Raw genomic sequence first — 14,022 nt, 5'->3', positions numbered from 1 at the left:
AATGTATCCACGGTGCTGCACCCGCTGAACGCTCTTTTGCAGAAGAGAGTACCATGGAAGTGGAGCGAGGACTGTAAGAGGGCCTTTCGCAAAAGCAAGGCATTGATCACCTCAGAGGAAGTGTTGGCTCACTTCAACCCAACGCTGCCTATTCGTTTGGCTTGTGATGCTTCTCCATATGGTATTGGGGCAGTACTCTCACACAAGTTGCCAAATGGCTTGGAGAGGCCAGTCGCGTTCGCATCCAGATCATTGACCTCCGCTGAGCGCAACTATGCTCAGATAGATAGGGAGGCTCTCAGCCTTGTGTGGGTAGTAAAGAAGTTTAATCATTACCTGCAGGGCCAAAAGTTTACGCTACTGACAGACCTTCAGCCGTTGGTATCCATTTTTAACCCTAAGAAGGGTGTTTCGGTGATGACAGCACAGAGGCTCCAGAGATGGTCCCTTTTCCTAGGGGCACATCAATATCAGATTGAATTCAAAGGTACAAAGCAGCATGGTAATGCTGATGGGCTGTCGCGCCTGCCACTACCTACAGCGGAGGAGGCACCGACGGTTGACCCTGTTGAGTTATTTCACTCGACCATCATCGAATGTTTACCAGTCACCAATGCAAGTATTGAAAGAGAAACCAGGAACGACCCGACACTGTCCCGGGTCTACGAATTGACAGTGAAGGGATGGCCAGCACATGGTGATCCACTGTTACCGGCATTCTCAGCAAGACGAGAACAGCTGTCCGTCTGTCAAGGAACATTGATGTATGGAACAAGGGTGATTATTCCTCCAGGTTAAGAGAGAGAGTTCTAAAGGAACTGCATGAAGGTCATTTGGGGGGAGTCAAGATGAAAAGCCTTGCTAGGGCTTATGTGTGGTGGCCGGGTATCGACCAACAGATAGAGGATCTGACGAAAAGCTGCTCAGGGTGCCAAAAAGTTCAAAATGCACCTCCGATTGCACCGCTGCATCCATGGGAATGGCCTTCAACCCCATGGCAACGTGTACATATTGACTTTGCTGGTCCATTCATGGACTCCATGTTTTTAATTGCGGTGGACGCACATTCTAAATGGCCAGAAGTGATTAAGATGACTCCCACTACCTCGGAAAAGACGATCGCGGTGCTAAGAACGATATTTGCAAGAAATGGATTGCCAGAACAAATATGTTCAGACAACGGACCGCAGTTCGTGTCAGAAGAATTCCACAAATTCATGAAGAAGAATGGGGTGAAACATTATACCTCTGCCCCATATCATCCGGCTACAAACGGGTTGGCCGAGAGATTTGTACAAACGTTCAAAAAAGCAATAAAGGCCATGAGCGAAGATCAGATTCCACTACAACACAAGGTGGACAATTTCCTACTGGCATATCGAAATGCCACTCATGCAGTGACAAACCAAAGTCCTGCCATGATGTTCTATAACAGGAGGTTGCGGTCCAGGTTGGACTTGTTAAAACCAAATGTGCGGAGGGAAGTCGAAAACAAACAGTTCCAACATATAAATAACAAGACCACTCGGAGTTTCGAAATAGGACAACCAGTGTTAGCCCGGGACTATAAAAATGAGAAATGGCAATCTGGAACAATTCGGGCCAGACAAGGACCCCTGATGTACACGGTAGATATTGGTGAAAATGTAATATGACGTCATGCTGATCAACTGGTAGAATCGAGAACAAGGGTCGAACCCATGGTTACGGCAGAGACAACTGTGGAAGAAGTTAGTGAACCTGAAGCATCTACCTCAGAAGTGAATGTACCTGATGATGATGTCCAATCCATAAGAGATCAACTAGATGAGTCACCCCAGCAACGAGAATCAGAGACCCCTGAAAGGCATTATCCAACTCGGATCAGGAGGCCTCCTCAGAGACTGAATCTTTGAACTGTTTTGCATGAAGTTGTATATATATATATATATATATATGTTATTATGTTATGTTAAATGGGGATATACACTGTTAAGCTAAAAAGGGAGGATTGTGGTGTATGTAACCTGTTCCACCTTAAGAGAACTACCTTAAGAGATGTACTACTTTCTCTTGGCTGCTGTATACTGTAATACCGGTGGTGACCACACCGGTATATAAACGTTGTGTAGTGATTTGCTGGGCAGTTCAGCCCTGACCTCCGAATAGTAAAGACCTGTTAAAGTTATTCTTGTTGTCTGTGTCCAGTGATTTATAATAAACATAACTGGGACACACAGACTCAACAATTAAGTCTTTGCATTTATGGAAGGCATTTTTGCAGTCTTCGTTCCATTTCCAAATTACAGCTGTTTGTAGCAGTTCATTAAGAGGGTGTAGAAGAGTTGATAAGTTCGGTAAAAATTTATGATAGTAATTTATTAATCCCAGGAACGACCTTAATTGTGAAACATTTTCAGGTGCTGGGGCTTTTATGACCGCCTCAATTTTTTCAGGTGACTTATGCAACCCTTCCTTATTTATTATGTGGCCACAATATGATATTTGATTTTGGAAAAATTCGCACTTGGGGCGATTTGCTCGTAGGCCCCGTTCTCTCAGCCTAGTGAGCACCTGCTCTAAATTGGCAAGGTGCTCGTTGTCGTTTTCTCCTGTTACAAGGATGTCGTCTAGGTAGCATTGAGTACCCAGAATCCCTTGGAGGACTTGCTCCATAGCTCTTTGCCAGATAGCTGGCGCGGATGCTACTCCGAAAACCAGTCGATTGTACTGGTACAGACCTTTGTGTGTATTTATCGTGAGATATTTTTTAGAGGCCTCTTCAACCTCCATCTGTAGATATGCCTGTGCCAAGTCAATTTTGGTGAAACGTTTCCCTCCGGATAGTGAGGCGAAAATATCTTCTATCCTCAGAAGAGGATACTGTACCGTGTGAAGGACCGGGTTTACAGTCACCTTGAAGTCTCCACAGATGCGAATTTTTCTCTGTTCTTCAGATCCATCAACCTTCAATGCTTTCTTCATGACTGGGACGATGGGTGTTGCCCACTCGCTCCAATCTATTTTAGATAATACGCCTGCCTTTTCCAAATTCTCCAGCTCTGCCTCGACTGCTGGACAAATTGCGTATGGCACCGGTCTTGCCTTAAAAAACTTGGGAATTGCTGCATCTTCCACTTTTATTGAGGCGGTGATGCCTTTCACGGTTCCTAGTTTCTCTTGAAATACTTCCTTGGCGTTGGCCAAGATGTCTTTCAATCGTTCAGGTATGACGTCATCATTATTTTTTTCCTTACTGGTCACCATCAGTGCCTGAATGGAGTGCCAGTCTAAACTTATTTTTCTGATCCATTCACGTCCCAACAGCGGTGGACCACCATCTTGTAGAACGTATAAATACAACTTCTGTATTTCCTTGCCGTTGTATACAACGGGCACCCTTATTTTTCCTTTGGGGTATACTTTCTGCCCCGTATATGTTTTCAAGATAATGGATGTGTCTTTTAAAGGTATATGCGGAAATAGCCACTCGTAATCCCGTCGATTTATGACGGTCAGAGCTGATCCTGTATCTAGCTCCATTTTAACTGGGGACCCTGCTATTGTGAGGGTAACCCAAATGGTCTGGTAATCTTCTTTGGCAATTACATTATGTAATTTGAGAGAGATTAGTCTCTTGTTCCCGGAGTCGCTATCGCTCTTCTGGTCTTCGGAGCTACTGTCCGTCATCATTTGTACCTTTCTGTGCTTTTCCTTATTGATTCTTTTCCCGTTAGTGGATTTTTTATTTTCAGATCGGCACATACGTGGAATGTGTCCCATCTTTCCGCATCGCCTGCATGCTTTTTCCTTGAACCAGCAGTCCCTCTGTTCATGGGTGGATCTGCCGCAGCGATAACATCTCTCGAAACCCCGTGTCATTTCATGGGTGCCGAAGTCCTGTGGCCTTTGCTGTATCTTTGCAGCTCCTATTGCACTGAAAGCCTTGTCCAGTGTTAAATCTTTCTCAGAAGTTACCTTTTTTTGTATTTCTACACTTAGGGGATCGCAGATGAATTTGTCTCGCAGAGAATCTGCCAGTCCTGCCTCGAATTGGCATTGTAGGGTATCAACAATCTCCTCAAAATTCTTGTCCATCGGTTCGGCTAGAGTGATTAAGTTTCGTAACAGCTTGTATGTCTTTGCGCCCATTAGATCCAGAAGCACTGAAGCTTTTTTTCATCTTCTATTCCATTTGCGGTGCAATATACCTCCACTCTTTCCACATATGTGGTCCAATCCTCTATCTTGTTATCAAAAGCATCAATATTGCCAAAATTAGGCTCTGTTTCGCTATCAAAAGCATCAATATTGCCAGACTTAGGCATTTCAGAAAAGATATGGCGCTTCCCGCGCTTTTTTTTTCTTCTCTGTAGCAAGATATGGCGCTTCCCGTGCTTTCCCGCCACTACTGCCGATAACAACGCTGTTTACTGCAGTTCCCGTTCTCTTTATGTTTTTTTAAATTTACTGTTGGAGACTCATTCCCGCTGGAGGTCTGAACGCTGACCTGCTTGCCGCGCCGGCCGTCTCCCGAGTGCTCCCTCCCAGTCCGTTATTGCTTGCCTCCGATTTCGCTGCCTGTCTCAGCTGTAGAGCCCGCCGCTGGAGCCCCAGCCTGATGCCCAGGAAGGATTAGCGCAGTACCTGCCACCAGCTTGGCCAGCTGGTGAAACCACAGCTTCTCTCACTTCCTTGAGTCTTCTGGACGCCGGAGGAATCGATGTCCTTGAGGTGCTGCCGAATTGCCGGTAAGCCCGTTTCCACTTCGTCGCCACTGTAGTGTCCGTGTGTTGATAAAGACACTGAAGACAGGAGTTGGTTCATAGGTATTTACTAAGCAAAGTCTGGGGGGGCGGTTTCTAAAGGATATACACAATACACAGGCTTATATAGCCCAAGTGGCAATTACCGGCATTATGCACACCTGGGGCTCTTAAAGGCACATACACCACAATACTAACCCACATTCACTTCTTGCAAGAAAAGCTAGCACACAACAGAAGTGCGAGAACAGGAGGAGGTGCACAAGGATGATACCAGAACGGAAAGGTTATACCTTCAGGAACGATTGAACAGGCTAGAAAAACGAAGGCTGAGGGGTGACCTGATAGCGGTCTTTAAGGTTATGAAAGGGTTTGATTGGGTAGATGTGGAGAAGATGTTTCTACTTGTGGGGGAGACTAAAACTGTGTGCATGCCTCCTTCTATTTGGTCTCTGTGAAGCTGCCTCTCAGATTGTTCAATCCTCCTGTTGCTGCTGCTTCTCCTCCTCTTGCTAAACTGGATTGTCAGTGGATCCCCATCGAGAAAAAGGTGTATTGCCAGAAGTCCCTTCAGAGCTCAGAACATTCTACAGCCACCACAAGCACTTTGCAATCATCTATGTAGCAAATAGTCACTATATGATGCAAGCAAAACGTTTCCCAAAACTTTTGATCATTTTACCTGAGAGCAACTGGGGATCCCTTTAAATATCACTGGAAGTGTCCGCATTCAGACTGATACCGCCCGTGGATTGTGAGCGGGGTCAGGAACTAGCAGCAGCAATATGAACAGAGATGAAATTACATTGGGGATCCTGACTACATTAGCAGACCACTGTTTGCATTTATTTATTGGGTCCCTGCCTGTTTCCAACAGGAACTCTGCTCACTGAAATTTGGAATGGGCTGGCAACCAGCGATAAGCTGGCACTTCACTTTGCTTCCCAATTTTGATCGGTTATGGTCTGTTGTCAGGCACAAACATGGGATGAGAGGATAAAATATTTCCACCTCCCCCCAGTAATTTGTTGAATTATCACATAGTGCTGAATAATGAAGAGGGAGATACCTCTGTATCAGTTCTGCCGAAAGGTCATCTTCCTGAAACATTAACTGTTTCTCTCTCCACAGATGCTGCCTGACCTGCTGAGTATTTTTCTGTTTTTATTTCAGATTTTCAGCATCCGCAGTATTTTGCTTTTGCAATAGATACCTCTGTAGTTGCTGATGCTCTTATTTCTTGTTCCTGTGTTTATACTTTATGCAAACTATGGCTTGTTAGTCCCGGAGCAGACATTTTGTGCAGCAGCTATGCTCCAGTAAAGTGGGACGATGTTCAGTACACCTCGATTCACAGGCAGGAACCGCAGCCGGGCAGTTCAAATTGCCTCCGAAAACTTAGGGTTGGATTTTCATTAAACTGTCGGGAAGGAGGCGGGACTACATCTTTCGGGTTTTAATCCCGCCTCCATCGACGTCCGGCCAATCGATGCGATTTTCCCTTGATTGACATTGTTGAGCCCGCCCAGTGGGCTCAGCAGGCCAATTAAGGGCCACCCGGCAACAGGTGATGTCACAGACTGAAATTTCATCTGTCAAGAGTTTTTGACAGATGAAATATCAGTGTTTCACAGCTGTTTGAAGCTGTCAAACACTGACAGTCTTACTTCTAACCTGAGTCCTTCAACGCAGACCCAGTTAGAACTCTCACCAGCACTCAAAGCTGAAGGCTGTCACTTTTGACAGCTCGTGGCCATTCAGCTTTTAGTTCCGGCTGAGTGATGGACTCCCGACGCCTAGAGGAAGAAAGGCTGTTAAGGTAAGCACAGGTAAGTAAAACTTCTTTACACACTTTTAACACACCAAACACACTTACCTTTGCACTCATGCACCCATCACTCACCTGAACACCGACATCGCGACCCCTCCAACTCCTTCAACCTGACGGCCCGCCTGCTATAACCTGGCGTGGTTTGGCGCCGTCGGGAATCCCACACGACACCCCTCAAAATAGGGATTAGGCTAAAAACTGCCTGTTAACTACCTGTTAACAGGCAGTTAATTGGCACTAATCTCTTCCCGCCTGGTTTCAGCGCGACTCAGTGCGGGGCGCGTACCCGCCTCCCTTGAAACTACGTGGAGGCGGGTTTTGGGCGGGATGGTGTCGGGACCCCCGAATTCGGGATTTTTGACCCCCGCATGCCTGAAAGCCCGCCTCACGGCACACTGAAAATCTGGCCCTTACTGTTCGGATCCTGCTCCATTCCCAATGCCACCGCTTTAGCCAGGCCCTCCTTAACTCTGGCACGAGCCTAATTAATATATGCAAATCAGGGTCCAATTGTGTCATTGGGACCCCAATGATATTTTAACTGTTAACTGAATGGGGTGCGCCCTATGTTGTCTCCCTGCTCAGTAAAACTGTCGGGGAACAAGCAGAGACCCTAAAAGGTCGGTTTTAAACTGATGCTTGTGGCACCAGGAGGAGCAGGAGTGTATTCAAAAGGTATAATCGTGAAGGACAGGTTAAAGGAAATGAAACTTTCAATGTCATAGAATATATTGAGAAAGAATATGAGGGAATGGAAAAGAAATACCATCACTTATCTTTTCATCATTTCAAAATCTACAACACAATGAAATAACCTTTATGGAAACTGATGTCTTTTTATCTACTAGTTTATCGGTGGGTTGTTGTTGGAAGGAAAGCTAATTATAGTGTATTTCCACAGCATATCTATCAGTCAGCAGAAAAGTGATTTGTGATTAGAGCCTTATTAATATGATTGCTATTAAATTGACTAGATCACATGGTGTTATTACCCAAAGAGCTTTTTTTTGGCCATTTCATGTTCTGTGGGGAACTGAAAGAAAACACTTTACTGCAATAAATTGATTATAAAATCCCAGAAGCCCTACTAGAACTGATAAAGTGCTGTAAGTCTCTGGGAATTCTTTTTTCTTCTCATTTTCACTATGACACTGAATGCAATGTCTGTCTCCTGATGGGCCTTGTTATTATGTACGATGAAGTATTCTGTTTGTTGAGAAAATGCAGCAAAATGCTTCTGCTAAAACAATAAATAATTAATGAAACTAAAGTAGCATAACATAATACACACAAAACGCACTGCAGGATTTAGCTGATCCGATGTACTCAGCTGTCAGTGATGGCTTAGTGGTAGCTCTCTGAGTCAGACGGTTATCGGTTCAAGCCCGATTCCAGAGACTTGAGCACATAATCTAGGCTGACACTCCAGTGTGCAGAACTGAGGGAGTGCTGCACTGTTGGAGGTGCTGCCTTTTGGATGAGATGTTAAACTGAGGCCTTGACTGCCTTCTCTGATGAATGTAAAGGATCCTACAGCACTTTTCAAATAAGAGCAGGGGAGTGCTTCTGGTGTCCTGGCCAACAGTTATCCCTCCACCAACACCAATAAAACAGGTTATCTGGTCATTGCTGTTTGTGGGGCCTTGCTATGCACAAAGTGCCTACCGTGTTTACCTATATTATGGTTGGTGGTCAATGTGACACAAATTGGCTCAAAATGAATTCATTAGCTGTGAAGCGCTTTAGCATGTTCTGAGGCTGTGAAAGGTGCTATACAAATGCAAGTTCTTTCTTATTTCTGATGCTTAAATAATAATATTAAGTAACCTTTTTAATGTTAACTTATGTAATCAAATGGAACGATATAGAAAGCTGAATGGACAATGGTTCTTTATATAGCATTTCCTAACACCGTAAGTTGAATAAATTTACAATGTTTGCCTGTATTTGTATTCTTCTGCAACACTGTATACATTGGATTCAACTCCAGACCTCTCTAATAATCTGAGAAAATTAAGCCATGTGGGGCTTCACCAAGCAAAGCCCCACGGATGAACACAAACCACTGCTGAAAGCTCCAGAATTTTGAACAGCAGCAATGTTCCTGGAGCTTCTGCCTTTACAACTGAATTGGCAATGGCTGGTAGCTAATGTGACACAAATCGGCTATGTTAATTCACCTCATTGGCCTGAAACTGTAGCGATACTAGGCGACTGACGGAAGGGGATTATTGCATGCATGCACGTTCGTATATTTAAGGAGAAAGACGAGACAGGCAGCTATAACTACAGGGTGAGGTCACTGTGCTATCTGTCCTAGAGAAAGGATTTGCTTCAATCTTGTTCAACCATTTACGGATGCCATTAGAAGAATATTTCTCAATGCTCAGTGCAGCTTCGGGGAAGGCCGATCAATCAATGATATAATCGTAATCCTTTGAATATAATAGAAAGTATGTTGAAATATTCAGTATCACCTATATTTAGTTTAAGCAGAAATTCTGTTTGCTGTTGACTCTGTAGAATCTCCTCACTCACTGTGCTGACATAATAAAATCAACACACTAATTTAATACCCGAAAAGTGAATTCAGCAGTTCTGTGCATGTATATTGGAAACTGAGTAGCTGATGTGAGCTTCATTGTTCTGTCAGGGATGTGCTTATCTTTCTACTACATAGCTATAATTTAAAATAAATGTAACTTTCTTTATGTACTGTACAGAGGACTAGAATGGGGTGGTACTCTTTGCACACATCAACGAGTTAGCCCCAGCACAGTAGGCACCTACATATACATACAAATAAATGCAAACAGGATGGCTCTGAATGAACTACTTAACTCCGCAAAATGGTAAAATTGTTAGGTTTAAGAGTTCAAAATTTAGTAAAAACAGCATAATTTAACCAGCTGAGATATCGATGGGGGGAAAAATTCAGCTGCCTCGGGATGCAAAACAGGTGATAATCGATTAGCTGCCCTTTATACACCCCGCCCAACTTTCCATTCCATTGACATCGCCCGTTTTACGCACCGTCAATGTTAAATTTTACCCACAAAGGCGATGATTTTGAACCTTCCGCCCAGCAAAAGCAGGGCAGTCGTGCTCTGAAAATGATGGGGTGTAACTTACTGCCCCATTCCCACCGACAGTGTGGCCGATGCTATATTCCCCAGGACCTACAGCTGCATAGCCCGAGCACCCACGTGAGTCAGGCGGAATGCCCTTCTAATATGCAAATTGGGGTCCTCTGATGTACATAGGACCTTGATCAACATTTTAGGACTCAAGTGGGTGAAATGTGGGCTGTGCTCGCTCCACACGGTTTCAGCTGGCAGTGCAGCCAAAGCGGAGCCCAGAAGGTTGTTTTTTAATTTATTTTTGTGGGGCCGGGAGGAGCAGGAGTGCACCTCCCAATCCTAAAGTTTAAAAAAGTTTACCTCTTTGGGCCTCTCCTGGTCCCGGTCCCCTTCATCACTGGACTGGTGGAAAACCCACTGCAGCTTCCTGCTCAGGCCACATAATTAAAATTGCATGGGATATGATTTGATACAATGGCCTGGGCTGACAGTAGGCCCTCATATGGCCACATGAATGCAATCTACTGTCTTCCAGTTTGTATGCAGTCACTGACTCATGAGCTGAATGAGGCTGTACTGTAACTGAAAGTGCATTTATTGCCCATCCCTAATTGCCCTTGAGAGGTGGTGGTGAGCCTTCTTCTTGAAATGCTGCTGTCCATGTGGTGAAGGTATTCGCACGGTGCTGTTAGGGAGGGAGTTCCAAAATGTATCATCGCCACAAGAAAGAGGAAGGCAGAATCATAGGGTGTCCAGTGGCAGAAATGATTGATGATGGAGAGATTGATGGGTAGGTGACACAAACAGGTTTGTGCATAGATGGAACACTTCTGGCTTTTAATGCTTCAGCAGAGGACATGCACCTTCAGCTAATCTACAACAATTGTATTGCACTCTAGAAGATTCATTGTAGCTCGCTGTCAAGTTGTCAGATATTAATTTCTGTTATTCTGTCCTCTATCCAGAAGAAAGTGGTGAGCATACTGACATGGAGGAGGAGGCGACCTCCCATTCTGACTTCTGTCCTTCCTGGATGCTATTATTCTAAATGTCATTCACTCCATCACTTCCAAGTGCCAGGCCAGAGACAAGCACCTGGGGCTTCAGACTAGTGACAGGGAAGAGATTACATTGCATGCTACACAATGAACTGCTGGCTAGGAGGAAAGGGAGATGAAGAAAGAGTGTAATGATATCTCTGATCAGAGAGTCCTGAAGTGTCAGACTTGGCTAAAGATTTTCAGGCTCTGTTTTCAAATGAAAGATATTAAGGAAACATCAAACCCATGTGCAGGAGGAGCTCATCACCAGCATGTGAAGCGCCATTGGAGATGGGTTCTCCTTGCTGCAGCAATCCCTGGAGAGGGTGGCAAATCAAGGAAGACCTGCAGAGGACATTCACATGAATGACACCTCTGTAGTTTTGTCTCCCTTCCCAAGAGGCAGCTCACACTGCTGCTATGGAGGCCTTGGGAACCCACATTGAGAGGAACATAGATAGCGGATTCTCAGGTCTGAGGGTCCAAAGATGTGCAGGTTAGGTTGATTTGGCTATGATAAATTGACCCTTAGTGTTAGGGGATTAAATACGTGGGGTTACGGGGAATGGGTGGGATATGTGTCGGTGCAGGCTCGATGGGCCGAAATGGCCTCTATCTGCACTGTGGTGATTCTGTGATTCTGTGAAACCATTTGGTCTGTCTCCCCATCAATCACGGGCTCATCAGAGATGAAACCCAGCATCAGTGGCCCAGCATGGCAACATTTTACAGGATCTAGCTCTCTCCCTGGAATCCAGGTCAAGTGAATCTCTGCATCAGGTTCCCCAGATGCCTGAACGTGCTGTTTCACAGCAGTAGAACCAGATAATCCTAGCTTTTGATTTTGAGATGTAATCTATAGCTGGCACTTCTCAGGTTAGCTGGACTCTTCTCTCCCAGTTATAACTAACTTTTCAGAATGCAGCAAGTGATGGTTATCCTCAATACTTGAGCTGGAACATATTGTAGAGCACTAGTAGACCTACCCAAAATTTCAGCATTACAAAGGAGTGCTCTGTTCTTACTGTGGTGGACATATGGGTCTTAGAGTCATAGAGTCATAGAGTTATACAGCACGGATAGAGGCCCTTTGGCCCATCGTGTCCACGCCGGCCATCAAGCCCTGTCTAATCTAATCCCATATTCCAGCATTTGGTCCGTAGCCTTGTATGCTATGGCATTTCAAGTGCTCATCCAAATGCTTCTTGAATGTTGTGAGGGTTCCAGCCTCCACAACCCTTTCAGGCAGTGAGTTCCAGACTCCAACCACCCTCTGGGTGAAAAAGTTCTTTCCCAAATCCCCTCTAAACCTCCCGCCCTTTACCTTGAATCTGTGCCCCCTAGTTATTGACCCTTCTACTAAGGGAAAAAGCTCCTTAGTATCCATCCTATCTATGCCCCTCATAATTTTGTACACCTCAATCATGTCCCCCCTCAGCCTCCTCTGCTCCAAGGAAAACAAACCCAATCTGCCCAGTCTCTCTTCATAGCTGAAGCGCTCCAGCCCTGGTAACATCCTGGTGAATCTCCTCTGCACCCTCTCCAAAGCTATCACATCCTTCCTGTAGTGTGGCGACCAGAACTGCACACAGTATTCCAGCTGTGGCCTAACCAGTGTTTTATACAGCTTCATCATAACCTCCTTGCTCTTATATTCTATGCCTCGGCTAATGAAGGCAAGTATCCCATATGCCTTTTTTACCACCTTATCCACCTGTTCCGCCGCCTTCAGGGATCTGTGTACTTGCACACCCAGATCCCTCTGACCCTCCGTCTTGCCTAGGGTCTTACCATTCATTGTGTATTCCCTTGCCTTGTTAGTCCCCCCAAAGTGCATCACCTCGCACTTTTCCGGGTTAAATTCCATTTGCCACTGTTCCGCCCATCTGACCAACCCATCTATATCGTCCTGCAGACTAAGACTACCCTCCTCGCTATTTACCACCCTACCAATTTTTGTATCATCCGCGAACTTACTGATCATACCTTTTACATTCATATCCAAGTCATTAATGTAGACCACAAACAGCAAGGGACCCAGCACCGATCCCTGTGGTACCCCACTGGCCACAGGCTTCCAGTCACAAAAACAACCTTCGACCATCACCCTCTGCCTTCTGCCACTAAGCCAGTTTTGTATCCAATGTGCCAAGGCACCCTGGATTCCATGGGCTCTTACCTTCTTGACCAGTCTCCTGTGCGGGACTTTATCGAAGGCCTTACTGAAATCCATGTATACCACATCCACTGCGTTACCCTCATCCACACACCTAGTCACCCCCTCAAAAAATTCAATCAAATTAGTCAGACATGATCTTCCCTTGACAAAGCCATGTTGACTATCCCTGATTAATCCTTGCCTCTCCAAGTGGAGACTAATTTTGTCCCTCAGAATTTTTTCCAATAATTTTCCTACCACTGATGTTAGGCTCACTGGCCTGTAGTTCCCCGGTTTTTCCCTACTCCCCTTCTTGAATAATGGTACTACATTAGCGGTTCTCCAGTCCTCTGGCACATCCCCTGTGGCCAGAGAGGTTCTGAATATATGTGTTAGAGCCCCCGCAATCTCTTCCTTTGCCTCACACAGCAGCCTGGGATACATTTCGTCCGGGCCTGGGGATTTATCCATTTTTAGGCCTGCTAAAACCGCCAATACCTCCTCCCTCTCGATGTTAATATGTTCGAGCATATCACAGTCCCCCCACCCTATTTCTATGTCTACATCATCCCTCTCCATAGTGAAAACAGATGCAAAAAATTCATTTAGAACCCCTCCTACATCTTCCGGCTCCACACACAGATTGCCACTTTTGTCCCTAATGGGCCCTATTTTTTCCCTAGTTATCCTCTTACCCTTAATATACTTATAAAACATCTTAGGATTTTCCTTTATTTTGCTCGCCAGTGTTATTTCATGGCCCCTCCTTGATCTCCTAATTTCTTTTTTAAGTATCCCCCTGCACTTTTTGTACTCCTCTAGGGCTTCCTCCGTCTTTAGCCTTTTGTATCTGCCAAAAGCCCTCCTTTTTTTTCTAATCCATTCTTGTATATCCCCTGACATCCAAGGTTCCCTGTGGTTTTTGGAACCACCCTTGACCTTTACGGGAACATGTTGCCATTGTATGATCTCAATCTCCCTTCTGAAAGCCTCCCATTGCTCCGATGCGGATTTTCCTACAAGTAGCTGATCCCAGTCCATTTTGGCCAGATCCTGCCTTATCCTATTAAAATCGGCCTTCCCCCAATTTAGAACCTTTATTTCCGGCCCATCCCTGTCCTTTTCCATGACCACCTTAAATCTCACCATATTATGGTCACTGTCACCA

The sequence above is a fragment of the Somniosus microcephalus genome, chromosome 12 (genome assembly GCF_052327205.1).
Source record: "Somniosus microcephalus isolate GS21.2 chromosome 12, FLI_Smic_1.0, whole genome shotgun sequence".
Lineage (NCBI taxonomy): Eukaryota > Metazoa > Chordata > Chondrichthyes > Squaliformes > Somniosidae > Somniosus > Somniosus microcephalus.
The sequence above is the reverse complement of the archived record's forward strand: the minus strand, read 5'-3'. Positions refer to the sequence as shown.